Source organism: Rhinolophus sinicus, linkage group LG13 (genome assembly GCF_036562045.2).
Source record: "Rhinolophus sinicus isolate RSC01 linkage group LG13, ASM3656204v1, whole genome shotgun sequence".
NCBI lineage: Eukaryota > Metazoa > Chordata > Mammalia > Chiroptera > Rhinolophidae > Rhinolophus > Rhinolophus sinicus.
The window spans coordinates 12,842,090-12,859,659 of NC_133762.1; the positions used below are offsets into that span (position 1 = coordinate 12,842,090).

The window sequence follows — 17,570 nt, forward strand, 5'->3', positions numbered from 1 at the left end:
GCCAATAAAGAAAAATTAAGGGAACTGATAATATCAAGAGGTCATTTTTGGAAAAGATAGTACATTACATATGATAGTTGATTTAAAAACTTAAAGATTTTTTGACAAAAATATAAATTATCAATACTGATACAAGAAACAAACAGGAAACCAAGATGAAGTTTTTTTAAAAAGCACCCAAATTCATTCTATGGAACAAGTATGGTTCTGATCCTAAAACATAATAAAACATCGTAAGAACAAAAAAAGTAACTGAAGTTCATGTTCATCAACCTCAAATGGGCCCACAACACTGTCCTCAAAAACTGCATTTCTGTGGTCCATTTATTCTCATCTTATACAATCACCTGCTCAAAATTTTTACTCCTTTCAGTGTATGACTTCCTTCTTTCTTTACAGAGAAAGCAGAAACCACCATAAGAACTCCCCCATTTTTTGCTGCCAAACATACATGCTCCCTATTTATGTGGACCGAGCCCTAACTGCTTTGACAAGGTCCAGTTCTCCACGTGAAACTTTAGATCCCTACATATCCTCCATCTTCTCAAAAGCCTTACTCTATTACTAATATTTCTCTTTCTTGTATAATCAACAGTCCCTCCTTCTCAACTAGCTTCCCTTTAGTTTTCAAACATGTGAGAGTCTCTCCCTTTGGGGGAAATAAAACTCAAAGCATGACATTTATATGACTCCATATCTACTTATAGGTACTGTTGTCTCTTCCACCCTGCAGAGCCAAATTTCTTATCTTCACTCTCCACTCTGCCACACTGGCACACAAATCTGGCTTCTACCCTGATCGCAATGCTAAAACCTTTAAGAGGGTCACTAATGATCTCCATGTTACTGAATCCAGTAGCCTTTTTCAATCCTTCTCTTTCTTGGCCTCTTTAGTATATCACACAGTTGACTACACGCGCCTTCTTCAAACACAAGCCTTCTTTCAGATCCTCTTGACACAGTTTGTTTCTACTCATCCTTCATATGTCAACCTAACCATTACTTTCTTAAGAAAGCTCCATCTTTAGGTAGTCACAAAAGAGTGGTTAAGAGCTTGGGGCTCGGAGCCAAAGTACATGGGTTTGTATCTTGGCTCTGCCGCTCAGTAGCTAAGTGCCCTTGGACATAACAGTTAACCTCTTTGTACCTCAGATTCCTCATCTATACAATGCCTGCCCACCTCATATGCTTAGTATGTGAATTTGAATGAAACAACATTTGTGAATTGCTCAGAATAGTATCTGGCACATAGTAGGTAATGGACGTATTTGATAAAGAAAAATTTCCCTATAATACAGTCTTATAATAACAAATATCTGTCAATTGCAGTTCTTACCATAGTTGCAATTCAACATTCACTTTCGTAATTATTTGATTGGTATTTCTTTTACTAGATTGTAAGTAAGCACAATGCGAAATGAGCCATTATTGGTTTTATAACCCATAGCATCTCTAAGCACCTAGCACTTAATATTTATTAAGTGAAAGAATAAAAAACAATGTTAAAGAATATAGAAAGGATGTCTCCCAAGGATTACAACTGTGATCAACTATGGCTTACCCCAGAAACGTAAAGCTGATTTAACTTTAAGTGAAACCACTAAAACGATATATTATCTTAACAGTTTAAATAACAAAAATCAGTATGATCAGATCAATAAATTTTAAAAATACATTTCTATTGGGGTAAAACTTACAAGCTGTAAAGTACAATGATCTTAAGTGCATGGCTCGGTTTTACCTACCGATATACTGTGTAAACAATATTCAAATCAAGGTATGGAACATTTCTAGCACCTCAGTATGCTTTCTTGTACCCTTTCCCAGTTAATACACCCCAGATGTAATACACCCCAGATGTAACCACAAGATGTAACCACTATCTGACTTTATCACCACAGATTAGTTTTGTTTATTCTTGAACTTCTTGATTTGTATATATGGAATCACACAGTATGTATAATCAGTGCATTTTTGAAAAGGCATTGGATAAAATTCAAACCATTTCTAATAGGTACATCAAAACATAGAATTACAAATATTTAAAATCAAGACCCAATATAATATTTTATAATAGGGGTGAATCCATTAAAAATATGGGCAAAAACAAGGCTGCTCTTTTATTTTCACTCTCATACTGAACGTTCTTGCCAGTGCAAAAATATTCAAAAAGGAAAATACTAGAAAAGAAGAAATGTGAATATCATTACATGTAGACAATCTGATTATATACCAACAAGATCCAAAGAAAATCAGTCAACAATAGATAATTAAAACTTCAGTGAAGTGTTTAAATAAAAGTATAAATTCACAAAAGTCAAACGCATTCTCATGTGGTAGTAATAACTAACTAGAAAATACAATTTTAAAAAGGTATTCAATTAACAATAGCAATGAAAAATATTAAACAACTACCAATTAACCTAACAAAGACATACATCTTCCCAATATAAAGAAAATGACCAAATATTACTGGGAGAAATAAAAAAGATTTGAATAGAGAAATAGTTCATGCTCTTAAATGAAAGGTTTAAATATTATAAAGACAACAGTTCTTCGTAAATTAATTTATGAGTTTAACAAAATTCCAATTGGAATACCACAAGAATATTTTACAAAACTCAACAAAAATGCTCCTTAAATTCATTTGACTAAAAGCACAAGAATACTAAATAACACTGCAGTGGCAACTAGCATTACAAATATTATAATCATATTAAATATAACAATAATTTAAATGGTATGGTACTCATCTTTAAAAATGAAAAACTTAATCTCCAAAATATGTTTAATCTGTAAGGACAGAAAAAAACAAAGTAGGGAAAAGAATCAATATTTAACAAATGTTCCTGGGATAATCAATAAGCCATATACTCTAGATCAGGAAGTGGCAAACTGTGACTCATGGGCCGAATCATGGGCCAAATGTGGCCAGCAGCCTGTTTTCATAAATCAAGTTTTACTAAAACACAACCATACCCATTTGTTTACATACTACCTGTGGCTGCTTTAGCACCACAGTTAGTTATAACAGAGAATGTGTGGTCTGCAAAGCCTAAAATATTTACTATCTGGCCCTTCACAGAAAAGGTTTGTTGACAGTTGCTGTAGATTATTGCTGGATAAACTAAGAAAGTATTAAGTACATCAAATCTCGGACAGGCTTAAAAAATTATCAGGCCAAAATCGAAATCAAAGTGGGAACCCAGAAAGGTAAGGAGAACACTGAGGTTGCTTTTCTCCTGAAGGTAGGTGTCTAATCCTGAGAATTTGAACATCAGTTTTTAAAGCCTTGGAGGAAAAGATGTTCTGAATCAAGTTAGGGTCCACTCAAGGTGGGAAGTATTACTGCCCTATGAAATCAGCACCCCAAAGGGCTGTATCATTTGGGAAAAGGTAAATCAAAATTTAAACCTACTTTGTTCCCCAGTGTCTGTCTATAAGTAAAGTTACCAATTGCTGAGGGATGGCGTGGGACAGACCCTTAAACCACAAGCTCAAGAATCTTTTCAACCCAATTTTTATACCTGCATAATAAAAAAAACTCAATTCACAAATTTAGATTAAAGTAATCCCAACTCTAAGACACCTGCAGACGCACATGCAAAACATCGCTGGAGGAATACACCTTTATCTTAGGCCTTAAATAATTCCCACAAATAATTTTTCAAGACAGTGTGTACAACACACAGACAAAAATAGCCAAGCACACAAGGAATCAAGAATGAGAACTAGTTCTAACAGAAGTAAACAGTATCAGGCATAACAGTATAAAGCAATTAAACTTATTATGTTTAGAAAAACACAAGACAAGCTTGAAACAAGTAGAACTTTCCAATCAGGGTGGAGGTTGTAAAGAAGGGTAATCTATGCACTATTTGTGCAATTGACTTGTGCAATGATTTGTATCTGGCAATGGAGACCTACACGGGCTTTCAGCATTGGTTCCCAAAAGTATTTTGCAATTACTTTGGACCTCTTTGCTCTATCCTTTCTTCCCTTAAGAGAAATATATTTAAAAAAAAAACAAAGAATATGCATGCACTAAAATAAACATGTTTAATATAATTAATGTCAACGCTATATTTAATATATACATTTATTTTACTTTACGTTGCTTTTAATGTTAACTATCTCAAACATACAAAAAATAGAATACCTATGTACCCACCAACCAAATTTAAGAAGTTCTGTCTTGTTTCTCTTTTCAAGAATAAAAATTTCAAATATATTTAAAATCCCACTCATTCCCCTTATCTCCTTTCCCTCCCTTCTCATAGATCATATCGACTATCCTAAAGTAGATGCGTGTAATTTCCATGCATATTGTTCTTTTACGACACATCTAACACTATGGTCTTTGCCCAATTTTTTAGTCTGGGTTTCCTCATCAGTAAAATGTAGGCCACAGCTACCTCTGCAGAAATTTCTCCTCCCAGTTGACTATTCGCTACTCTGACAGCTGCCCAACTAACAAAAGATAGGTTCAATTAACTTCTATTTACTATTCCCGACACAGAATACCCTGCCTCCCCCTTATCAGTTTCTGATCTCACTCAGTCTCTCCCACGACTGCTCCTTAGTCTTGACACCGGCACAGGAGTGCCATGTACATTGGTGGCACCAGGAGCTGTCAGGCATTTGCTCCGTCTCAGGACTTCAGGTGGCCAAAGTTATGAGTAACCTAAAGGCAGGTGAGGGGTATGAGGGAAAGAAAGCCTGATGTTTAGGAAGACGCTTTGAAGGCAGCTTAGTTCAAATCCTGTCTCGAGCACTTCATCACCAAAAGCCCTTCCAGCACCGACAAGCTCTTTGTGCTTCAGATTCTCCGGGTCTAAAACGAGGACAATTGGACCTACTTCTTTGGGTAACAATAGAGCCGTTACTACGTACCAAGTACACTTGGAAGCATTTATTGCATATACTAAGTCGTTTAATCCTGACAAAAAGGCCGGGATGCAGAACAGGTCATTTCCCCCACCTGACAGAAAGAAACCAAGGCACTTAATTGAAATGACCGCGGAGTGACAGAGCTGATACGTAAAGAACAGGGATGCCAGCGCGGGCATCTGCCACAGTCTGTGTCCCTAGCCACTTCCCTTTGCTGGGGTATTGGGAAGCGACAACGTAAGAAGACGGGTGCCAAGCACGGAGCCCACAGGAGCCCGCCTCGTGACTGTGAAAGGCCACAGAACAGTGCAGTTTTGGTCCCTCAGGAGCGACAGCGGGGCAGGGGCGGCGGCCTGGGTTGGGCCTAGCCGGTTACTACTGAGCCAGGCACCACGGCAGGTACTGGATACCTGAAGGAGAACACACAGGGGGCACTAGGCCGGCTCGGCCCCAACGCCCTGGGCGACCCCGCCTGGCATAGCTCGCCTCCGCCCCGGGCCTGTTTGCCTCAGGGAACCGTCTCGCTTTCTCCCAGGCTGCCCGTCAGACGACAGAACTCAGCGGGCCGAACGGGGGCGAGTGACGGGGGAGTCGGCGAGGCTTTCCTGTCTGGCCGGGCCTGAGAGGCGAGCTGGGCCCGGGGCAGGCCGAGCTTAAGTTCTCGCGCCGCACTCACCTCTCCCTCAGGCTCCCAGCCGGCGGAACCAGAGTCCAAACTCCCCGCGCCGCCTCCTCAGCGCGCTTGCTGCGCGCCAGCTCATTTCGCGCCAGAAGTCGGCAGATTCCGATTGGCTGCGTCCTGAAGACGCTGACCAATACCGTGGCCCCGTGGCACCTGTCCCCGCCCCCGGGGGCTGCCGGGGCGGGGTCGCCATGCGCGCAGAGGGGGCCACGTGTTCCCAAAGCCCAATGAGAGCCCAGAATGGGAGGTCAGATGACTGCGGTTAAACATCCCGGGCTTCCGGTGCTAGCTAGGGCTCGCTTGTATTTCCTAGTGTCAGGTGGAGGCTTTTTATATAAAAGCCGCACTGGAAACCCGGGCTGTGTTGGGATGGAAAACCCCGAGGTTTGAGGGGAGCCTGAGAATTGCCGGTCCCTACAGGCTAGGCAAGGCTCTGCGCCAGCGGCTCGATGGCTCTGAGCGTCTGTCGTTGAGGCTTCGGCCGTCTCTGCCCAGCCGCTTAGTTAGTGCTGGCCTCTGCCCTCACCGTACTCCTGCACTCCAGCAACAGTCAGTTGTCATCGACGGGGAAAAGGGTCGCAAACTCAGATGCCTCCAGGAGCCATGTACCTTACCTGAGTGAGAAGCCATGCTGCGTGCGGTTCCAGCTGATTGTGGCCACGCAGGAATGTGGCCCTGTGGCCAGATCTTCCTTTATTTTTTCTTTGATTCCTTCCTTCATTTATTTCTCTTTTAAGCAAAACTGAAAGTCTGAGTGTTTTTGTATGTGAAGTCTGCCAATTTTTAAATGTTAGGAGAAAACAACACATTGTTGTTACTCTTTAAAAAAGCAGAGTGAGTTAAGCATATTTTTAATAGCAAAATGGCCAAATAGGAAGCAGGATAGAGACAAAGTACACTTTATGAATAATCTACCAAAAGAATAAAACTGCTAACACTTACACTCAAAGGATGCCACCCAGAACATTCGGTAGGATCCTCTCAGAACTCAGTGAAGGGGGACACTTAGCTGAAATTGCCTGCCCCACACCCTGCCTAAACCCTCCTTTTGCTTTTTCCTTCACTATCTTTCAGTTTTGTGCCGTCTAGTGCCAGGCGTCCTGCTAGGCCCTGGAGAACTTCCTGCTGGAGCAGCGTGAGACACCTGTGAAGGAGGCAGACACTTGTACTGATAATGACAACATAAGCCATAAGAAAGCGGATGGATGTTACAGGAGCATGGGGGGGTGGGGGGGACACATGGGCAGATCTGCAGGGTTAGGTAAGGCTTTCAGGTGTCCTCACTCCTGAGAGATGAGTAAGAGGTATGTCTCAGGGACATACATTGCCACCAGACCCAAAAGGACTAAAAGATGCACTTATATGCCCATAATGCGTGTGTCAAGTGAGCCTCCATGAGAAGAATGTCATCAATGTAATGTCATGCCTGTGCTCCTGGAGAAAGGTGGACACGGTGAAGCCCGTGTCGGCAAAGATTGTGTGTGAGGGCAAAGCTACAGCGGTACCCCATGCCTGGAAAAGTGACCTTGTATCCCTTCACAGGGGAAGGCAAACTGCAGCTGAGAGGCTGTTGAGATAGTCACTCAGTAGGACACATTAGCCACATTTATAAGAGCAAAATATTTACTGGTTATTGATTGGATAAAGTCATTTTTATAATATTGGGTGTGGGGCTCTAATGAATGGCACCAGGGCATTAATGTAGTAATCCACCGTGGGCTCCCGTTACGGACTGAATGTGTCCTCCCAAAATTTATATGTTGAAGTCCCAACTGCCAATGTGACTGTATTTGGAGACACTTTTATGAAGATAACGAAGGTTAAATGAGGCTGTATGGGTTGGCCCCTAATTTGATGCAGCTGATGGCATTAGGAGGAAGAGAGAGGGGTCTCTTTCTCTGTGCCACCAGAGTGAAGGCCATGTGCGGACCCAGCAAGGAGGCTGCTGTCTACAGGCCAGGAAGAGAGGCCTGACCAGAAACGGAATCAGCCAGAACCTTGATCTTGGGCTTTCCAGCCTCCAGAACCGTGAAAATAAATGTCTGTTTAAGTCACCCAGTCTGTGGTATTTTGTTATGACAAACCAGGCTAACTACTACAGCATCCTTTGTTTTTTTCCAGGTTTAAAAACAGACAAAATTGAGCTGTCAAGTGGAGAAGCAGTGGGGCTAATCATGCCTTTATGAATAGGTTTTATATAATAAGTTTTAATCCTTGAAGGCATTATTTTAACTTACATTGGGCCATATCAACTATTTAACTGAGGATAAGAGGTTCCTTGGGTCCCATTGTATCAAGCCAACTTGTAAGTGCCAAAGATTTAATTTTAATTTATTACCCACTGTGTTAGAGTGTGTATGCCCAATATGGGTATGTTTAGGGCTATGGGTATTATAATTATGGGAAATTTAGGCAGGGCTATAAAGTGAGGCATTCCTATTTTTTTCTCTATTTTAAATTTAGTTGCTTTCCTAAGATTATAGAGGCACAATGTTTACATTTAGTGGAAACCCCAGGTATAACTATACCTTGAGCCCCAGGTATTGGTTAAGTCCATAAAGTTTTGTCAATTGGTGCAGTTTAGCAAATGCTAGAGTTAATTTAGAACCTAGGTTGCAGACACACAAAAGCCAGTCAGCACCCTTTTTATGTTTTTGTTACATACTTTTAGTATATAAATCTTTGTATATAAATTTGGAATTTCCAATTGGGTCAAATTAAGGACCTTCATTTTAATTTAGTTAGCTGTCATATATACATATATAATGTATTTATTATATATTTGTTAAAATATTATATATACTTAATTTATTTAGTTACCTTTTATTTTCTCCCCCTGTATTAGGTTTCTTTTTCCCCTGACCCACCCTTTTGTCTCCTGATTGTCTGATGCCCAGGATACTGCAGTGTTGTCAGCCATGCTATGGACTTTTCAGTTACATGAGCTGATAAATTCCCTTTCATACCCCCCCCCCCAAAAAAAAATGCAAGGTACAAAATAGTAGACATAGCATACTACTGTTTGTGTAGAAAATAGTATTTATATATATCTACTTAAATTTTATATGCATTTACACTTTCTGATAAGTGAGAAACTGAACCATGGGTACATGTTGGGGGGTGGGAACTGGGTAGATGGAGAGGGAGTCATAGGAAGACTTTCCTGTACATCCTTTTATATCTTTTGACATTTGCACATTTGAGAATGTTACCTATTCATAGTATAAATACAGAATTTTAAAAATACAAAAAACTAGAGGTCTGAGTGGTATTTTATAAGCCTTAGGAAAAACAAGTCCTATTCTGTCAAATATACTGAATTTTCAAAGTATTGTATGTGCTAGTAAGATAAGTATATTTACACTCCTAACCACTCAGGAGCAAAGTAAACAAAGAACACTGGAGACCAAGGAGATGGGAAAGATCTTAATTAAATTCAAAGTTATGCACAGTCTGTCTTTTGTTATGTTTGCTAAGAGGATGGCAGAAGCTTTCTGAGATACCAGTGATAACTACAAAGTTCTTCCCAGAATATCCAAAGTTATGCACAAGGAGCCCCCGCTTCTGAGTAGGATGTAGTAGGTATCAGTGGGTCATCATTCCTGCTGAAACAATTGGAAAAAGGATAAATCACAAAAATCGTATTTTAAAGATACCAGAGAGCAATGGAAGCAGAAAAAGAAGAGCCCATTCTAGGTGAGTTGAGATTGTTGGTCATTTTTCCCCCTGGTCATTTGTGAAGTCTGGGCATAGGCTGAAGATTGGGTTTGGTCTACACGGAACTGTGGAGGCCACTCAGACTATCATTACAGACTAGAACCTAGATATGAGGCTTTTTTTCCCCATGGGATGTTTGCTGAGCGCTGGGGTAGCCTGGTGGGGAGGTAGGTAAGGGAGGGCCTGGCTGGGGGCCTGAGCTGGAAAGGCAGAGTAAGATCGGCAGGCTCCTGGTGTTTGGAAAAGAGTGTCCCACTGGAGGGAAGGGCCTGCAACAAACACAAGACAGGTCTCACTCAATTAAAAACAGGCAGACCTAGTCTAACTTAAGCTGCAACTCACCCCAACTCAGCTCAATTCCTGATTGGATTGAGGCATCATCCCTTTAAGCTATACTGTCTTAACAGGATAGGTAAACCCTCTGGTGGAAATATGTTTAACTTTTTTATACACAATATTTGGCATATAATAAAAAATTACAAGTCATGGAAAAAGCAGGTGTGGTAGACTGAATAATTGCCTCCCAAACATGTCTGTCCTATTCCTGAAACCTGTGAATGCAGGGATTTTGCAGATGTGATTAAGGACTTTGAGATGGAGATCCAGGTGGGTCCAGTAGAATCACAAGGGTCCAGATAAGAGGGAGGCAGGAGGGTCCGAGTCAATAGCAGGCGATGTGAGGATGGAAGCAAGAGGTTGAGAAAGGGATCAGAATCCTGGATTGCAGGCACCGCTAAGTGCTGAAAAAGACAAGGGAACAAATTCTCCAGAAGGAACCAGCCCTGCCAACAGTTTGCCTCCAGCCCAGTGAAGCTGATTTTGGAGTTCTTGACCTCCAGAAGCATAAGATAATAAATCAAAGTGTTGTCTTAGGCCACTCAGTTTGTGGTAATTCATAGTAGCAATAGGAAACTCATACAGCAGGGCAATGTGCCTGATCATCAAGAGAAAAATGAAACAACAGAAGTAGACCCACATCTGATCTGGATGTCAAGGACTTTTAAAAAACTATTTAAATATGTTAAAACCGTGGGGACAATGGACAAAATGGTGACAAGGTGGGGAGTTTCAACAGAGAATTGGAATATATAAAAACCAAACGAACAATCTAGAATTGACAGATACAGTATTTGGAGTAAAGAATTCAGATGGGCTGAGCATCAGACAGGACACAACAGAGGCAAGAGGTTAGTGAACTTGAAACTATCCAAGCTAAAGTACAGGAGATAAAAGCACAGAACAACGTTAAGTTCTTGTTTTAGGAAATAAAAGGGAATTTGTGTATTTAAACTGTAAATAAACTCACTTTGTAAATCGTATTGTATATACTCCTATTAGACCTCTCGATCTAGTTTTCTGAGATTGCAAGTGACATAAAGTAAAGCTTCTGGCAGGTTTTGAGTGTAAAAACCGCACTCGTTTTACACTTTCAGTTCCCACATTTGTAAAGTGGAAGTGGTAGTACTGTCTCATAAGGTTAGAATGAGGATTATGTGACATAAGGCCATTAGCATAATGCCTGGCACAGAGTAAATGTACATTTTTTAAATTAGTTTTTCCTCGGGCAGGTACATCTGCCGCGTCAGAAAAATCATCAGGGAGTATGAGATAATGGACTCCCATTAAATGAGATGAACTTCAATGAGACACGGATGTAAAGCTCTCCGTGAAGTCCTCGTAAAAGGTGACCTTTACTATTATAGCATGAATCTCAGTTTACCAACTCAGGTGTGCTAAAGAAAATAATATTTTCTTTATTTTTACATAATTTATATTTGGAGCTCCCAATCTGCTAAATTCATCTGCTTATGGGGCTTTTAGCTGGTCTCCTTGGAGAACTCCACCATCCTTAACAGGCTTAGGTTTGGGGAATATTGTTTTCTGCTTTCATTGCTGCTCTATCTCTCATCTGAGCCAATAAACACAGAACTGGCTTAAATGGATGAAGAGGAGGGAAGGGAGGACACCAGAAGGAAACAAAAATATGTCAGGTAAGGGTTCCAGCTGTGATGCAATCCCCGGTACCAGCTTAGCCTCCCTTCTGTGTTGAAGAGGCAGAGATCAGAGTTCGGGGCTATGAAGCAGATGCAAGCTAAGGTCATGGCACTGGAGAGGAAGTTGCTGCATGTGTGGGAGGCAGAAATCTATGTGCGAGTTCCCCCATGAGTCCATGGCTGAGGGCTGGGGTGCACAGGGGACTACCTGAGGCTTCCCAGAGAGAGGCTGCCACAGAGTTGAGACGAAAACAGATGCTAGAAGTCAGGTAGATAACCAAATCTAGAGCCTCTATAATGTATTACCCACAGTGTCCATTAAACAATCTAAAATTCCTACACATGCAAGGAAACAGGAAAACGTGACCCATAGTAAAAACGACAACAACAGAGACTCAATAGAAACTGACCTCCAAATGGTCCAGGTAGTAGATTTAGCAAAGGCTTTAAGGAAATTATTATAAATATGTTAAAAAATCTAAAAGAAAATGTGTTCACAGAATAAAAAGAAAATATTGTCATAATGAGTGAACTAATGGGAAATCAAGCCCAAATGTATGCAGTGGGTTAAGGGGGTCTGGGGGTCTACCTGCTCTCAAATTGCTTTCATCCAGTCCTCATTAGTTTTAGACCATCCCTCACTCCATTCCAGAGATACCTGGTTCTGTCAGTGGCTCTGCCTTTTTAGGATTCTGTGGTATAAACCAGCTTGGCTTTCACTTTTGCCCACTACTAGCCCAGGAATTATCCCTTCTTAGATCTGTTAAAATTTTAGTCACCATTCCTCTTCTGCGGTCTAGCTTCCAACATGTTGTTACTGTTGTTTCCTCTCTTCTCATCCTTGTAGATTTATTGTAGTTAAAAAATACATAAATACTTTACTATGGTTTTAGTAGGGCTTTTAGAGGGAATGAATTTAGATGTGCATGTTTAATCTGCAGTTTCAGTCTGGAACTCCTGTATTGATTCTGAAAAGCAATTTAAATAACATAACACTTCCTGGAAACTGTTCTCATCCAACATGTTAGCCTTCTGTTGGCCTCCCCCTCACTAAAAAGGCCTCAACTGAGATTTCTAATCTCCCTTCCTTCTTGTGCCCTCAAGGTCCACAAAGCCTCTAAAATAAATTAGTTATGCCTGCCCCGAGCCCATTACTTGGACATGACAAATCGGTAAGACACTCATTTTCTTCTAGAGAAATAGCCATTCTCAAGGGCCCTGGGCTCACCAGTTTCACAAATGCATGCCTTCTTGGACATATCTGGGTTTTGCTGACAGCAAATATTAAGTTATGCTTCAAATATAAAACCTCTACTGCATCTAACACAAGCTAACAACATTAAATGACTTAGGTCTTAAAATCCAAAAGGCTTTTTCTTTTCCTTAAACAAGTCCTGTCAGCCCCAGCATTAGGTAGCCATGATTGTACTAAGTACTTCCCTCTTTTCCTACATTAAAAAAAATACCTTAGTTGTACAAAGATTAATGAACACAACTGCCTATTGCCCATTATAATTCTCCTTGCTCTCGGTAGCACCAGATGTGCATCCAGCCTGTGTTCCATGGCTAGGAATCCATCTTGTTGGAGACTTCTATTTTTCGTCTTGGCTGTTCTCTAAATGGGGTTGGGGGAATGGCTCCACTTCCCTCTGTCTCTGGTGCCATCCTTTGTTGGTTCCGTAAACTCTGCCCGTACTTTTGTAAATAATCCCCTCATTAGCCTCTTAAATGTCCCCTTTGGTGTGTGCCACCTCTCAGGACTGACTGATGCACTGGGTTTTCAATTGATGTAGTCACCGTCCACCTGACTGAACCTATATTGGCCGCAAAGACGTCTGACTGTCATCTTTTACGTTGATGGATCTATTCATTGCTTTCAGAGCATGAAGTGGGGTAATGTTCCCCTTTGATGTCCGACATCTGTCCAGGTGAGGAACTGATTGCTTTCATCAGATCACATACCCTTCTAATAAATCTGCCAATATTTTCAGTGATTCCAGCTGACTCTTGAGTTCTTCATATTTATGGCCACCTGGGAAAACAATGAAGAGAAACAAATATCCAAATGTCTTTAGATGAATGCCTTTTCATGCCTTCCTACTATCTTCTACGGAAGCCGTATGCGATGCTGCAGCTGAACATGCTTTGGCGATTGCAGCCTTCTCTCTTTGCTCAGGCCATACTTTATTTTCCTCATCTACCAGCCTGGCTCCTCTGACAACTTCCTTGGATGTTCTTTGCTCCAAAGCCAGGCCCTGAATTCAGGGGAGAAATCTGTAGAGGCCAGTGGTCTTCACCCAGCTCACCTTACGTATTCCCTAGACGGCCACTTGATGGCGCCCAAGAATCTTCCCGTGGCTCACATGATCTGTGCTGTGGTCCACGTGAATAAAGGGGGTATATCAAGGAAGTCTGATGAAAGCTATTGGTGTGTTCCAACATGTTCCATTGTGGATCATAGTACTGTCATGCCGGCCATTTTTTAAGCTGTCGACAAGAGAACATCCAGCTTAAGAAAAAAATCTTATAAGAGTTTATTTTATCCAAACTGATGACAATTGCCAGGAAGCAAAATTTCAGCGGATTGAGAAAATGCCCCAGAGGATGGCAGTTCTGCAGTTTATTTTATACATTAGAATCAAAGGAGGAGACGTAAGGAGGGTTACGTCAAATTCCCTGGTGGTAGATTAGGGAGGCAGGAAAACACAAAGCGGGGAAATTTCTGGGATTGGATAAAAAGTAAAACGGAGAGACACATACCTCTTTTTGCACGGGTGAGTACAAGATAGCTCACATTTACAGCACATAGAGATGGAATGTGGGCAACAAGATAACAACGTGGTCTCATGCTCTGATGCTGGCAGTTGTGTCTCCGAGGAGCCTAGAAATGAAGAGTACGCTGACATTTCAAAATATGTTATCTTCGATGCACAAAGACAATAGACAATTTCAAAGTTAAAGATTGACCTTTAGCAAGGAAGCCACAGGCCTAGGACGTGATTACCTATCATGACCCGTTTTCAGTTAGCGATGTTCACAGTCAGACCACCCTGTGTGGTTTCTTTGGTCTCTGGGTTTGTCAGGCCCACCAAGCGGGCCTCCCCTGAGCTTGTCAGGTTTAGTATGTGGCCCCTTTTTCATCATAAATCATATAATGAAAGGGCCCAATCCACAATGAGATTATTCTGTTTAGTTTCATCCATATGAAGAAATACTGATTGTGTTCACGGAATATATAGAAATATCGCCATATGTAAAATATAATACACTGTTGTCATCAAAGAGCTGTGAAAAGGTTTCACACTCATTGGAAACATTCCCGTCCTTTAGTATAATGGGACTAACTAGGACTAACCTTATGGGTCTGGAAAAGAAGTCGGTGAAGCCTCTCAGAAACAGCAAGAATTTCACTATTGACTTTCACTGTAGATTCAGTCGGGGGTGGTGGTGTAAAATGACAAAATGGGATTTTGAGAACAAAATTGGCCTCAATATGTGCAGAAACCTGAACCAAACAGCCTCCATCTTACTCTTAGTTGTTGAAAGTATAAGATGCATAGCTATCAAAGAGACAAACCTTTGTTATCTTGAAATATTAATGGACTGGCCCGTGAAACTTCCAATTATACTTCCAGGTAACCCATTAAAAGACATCATATAGTAAATGACGTTCTACTAACGTAGTGCAAAGCATTTTTTTTTTTTTTTAAATATCTCAAGGCCTTCCATACTTAAATGTCCTACCATAGCAAATGCTATTGGTCTATATCCCCTATCTATATCCCCTTGGATCCTTCCAACTCTGATTCCAATTCTGATGTGTTTTTTACCCGCCAATAGCAAGCAATTCTCCCACACTAGCTGGGTGTCCTACAATTCAACTCAGTTCTGACACTATCTACCCTGAGATAGCATCAGATCCCACACGCTAAGGGCCCAGCCCTACAAGTCAGCCTCCCACCTTCAGACTCCAGTCATTAAGTCCAGGTTGGTACCCGTGCTTCTGACCTACTGGCTATAGACCAGAGGTTCCCATGACCCCTTCCTTGGGTTCAACTAATTTGCTAGAGTGGCTCACAAAACTCAGAGAAACATTTCACTTACTAGATTACTGGTTTATTATAAAAGGATAGAACTCAGGAAGAGCCAGATGGAAGAGATGCACAGGGCAAGGTGTAGGGAAAGGTGTGGAGATTCCATGCTCTCTGAGGGTGCCACTCTCCCCACACCTCCCGTGTTCACCGGCCCAGAGGAGGGTCTCCGAACCCTGTCCTTTTTGAGTTTTTATGGAGGCCTCATTGTATAGGCATCATTGATTAAATCCTTTGCCATTAGTGATTGAACTCAGTCTATAGCCCCCTCCTCTCCCTGGAGGTGGGAGGTGGGAGTTCTAAACCTCTAATCACATGGTTGTTTACCCTGGAAACCAGCCCATCCTTTGGTGACTTAGGGACTTCCCATGTCACAATCTTAACAGAACTTTAAAAAATATCTTGCTCACTCTCATTCCAAAGATTTTAGAAGCTCTGTGCAAGGAACAAGAACAAAGACCAAATATATATTTATTACAAATCATTATATTATCAAAGTCTCTCACTATTTCTGTTCTGTCATCTTCCAGCTTCTGTGCCCTTTGTTTTCAATGGCTTTTACCTGTGACTTTGTTCAGAAAATCACCCTAGGGCTGCTTTGCACACCAGCACACAAAGGGAGCAAATTACCCGGGAGTTTTTATGTCCCTCTTCTGTGTGGGTGGCTAATGACTGGTGCAGGGGTATGAAAAAATAACTCCGCTGGTTTACAGAGGGACAAACTCCTAGGTGTAATTTACCCTTCTGAACTCCTCTGAATCAGGCTGAGGCTGGGGTTCGGCCAACATCATGGGGACATATCGCACATGTTGTCTTCCCTTTGTGTCTGGGTCCAGAACACTATACCCAACAACTACGAAATAGAAATTTTTTTCAAGGACACATGGAACAGTCCCCAAGAAAGACCATATGCTGGACCTTAAAATAAATCAATAAATATTAAAGAATTCTTATAGGGTATGTTCTCTGATAACAATGGAATTATATTAGAAACAATAACAAAAAGAAATCCAGAAAAGACCCAAGTGTTTGGAAATCAAATAACACACTACTAATTAACTCGAGTCAAAGAAATCACAAAGAAAAATTTTAAATATCTTGAACTGAAAGATAATGATAAAACAACATCAAAATATGTGGGGTGCAGGGAAAGCTATGGTAGAAGGAAATTTATAGCTTTAAATGCTTATATTACAGAAGGAAAGTTTTGAATTAATGATCTCACTTTCCACCTTAAGTAGCTAGCAAAATAACAAATTAAGTCCAAAACAGGAAAAAATAACGAAAAGAGCAGAAATCAGTGAAATAGAAACCCAACAAGAATAGAGAAAACTCAAATTGGTTCTTTGAAAAGATTAATAAAGTTGATAAACTCCAGCAAGACTTAGCAAGAAAAAAAAGAGAAAATAAAAGTGGAGCCAGGATGAAACCTACATGGTGGTTTCCTTATGCTGTTCTTACAGGTTTTCTGTATGTTTAAACTTCTATCAAAATAAAACTTTTTTTAAAGTAGGTGAATGTGCAAACTGACAATACTGAACATCCCAACTATTGGTCAAGAGAAATTGTCTGTTTCTGCTGAAATGAAGACAGGAGGGAGAGAAGTGTGGGCAGGATTAAAGTGACACTTGAAGAAATGGGAGGGCTGAGTCCTTAGAAGCACTGCAATGCCGGTAACTGGCTCGGCTCCAGGGCACTGACTTTCTAACCTAAATGCCCACACAGGCTGCGCAGTAGCTCTGTCATACGGAGTTTTCTGAGCAGCATCAGGTTTCCATGCCAGTTTGCCTTCTCCCCTTGATGTTTCTTGTACTCAACACTTGAAACTCCTCTTGCAGCTCTAACCTAAATACCATGTGAAGCCAAGTTTTTCTTTTCCTACATTGTTATGGGGGAAGAGGATTCAGTTTCACAGGAGGAGAAGGCAGGCATTTAAATTTAGATGTGGTAGATGAAAGCAAGTTTCATATTGCATCTGAATCAGAAACGAGGCAGCGTCACTTCTTTATTCTAAAAGCCAACAGCTGCTCAGAGACAAGCAGATTGGACCACTTCCTCCCTGCTCAGAAATTCTCCTAGTGTGCGCGCGCACACATTTATATACACATATGGTTAGAAGAACAAAGAAAAGGAGCACAAAGAAAAATAATTCATTGATGATGTCAATTGTAACTTCAGCACAGTTATATGTTTCAT

At 41.0% G+C, this 17,570-nt stretch overlaps 1 protein-coding gene across 5 annotated transcripts in view; it reads right to left on the reverse strand.

Moving 5' to 3' along the window:
- Positions 1-5,663, reverse strand: part of BLM (BLM RecQ like helicase) — a 60,498-nt gene extending 54,835 nt beyond the window's left edge. For all 5 annotated transcript variants that reach the window (XM_019716111.2, XM_019716110.2, XM_074318131.1 and 2 more), the window contains exon 1: positions 5,567-5,663. The gene's annotated coding sequence lies outside the window, so the exon portion shown is untranslated. The remainder of the gene's footprint in view (positions 1-5,566) is intronic.
- Positions 5,664-17,570: the final 11,907 nt, after the last annotated feature.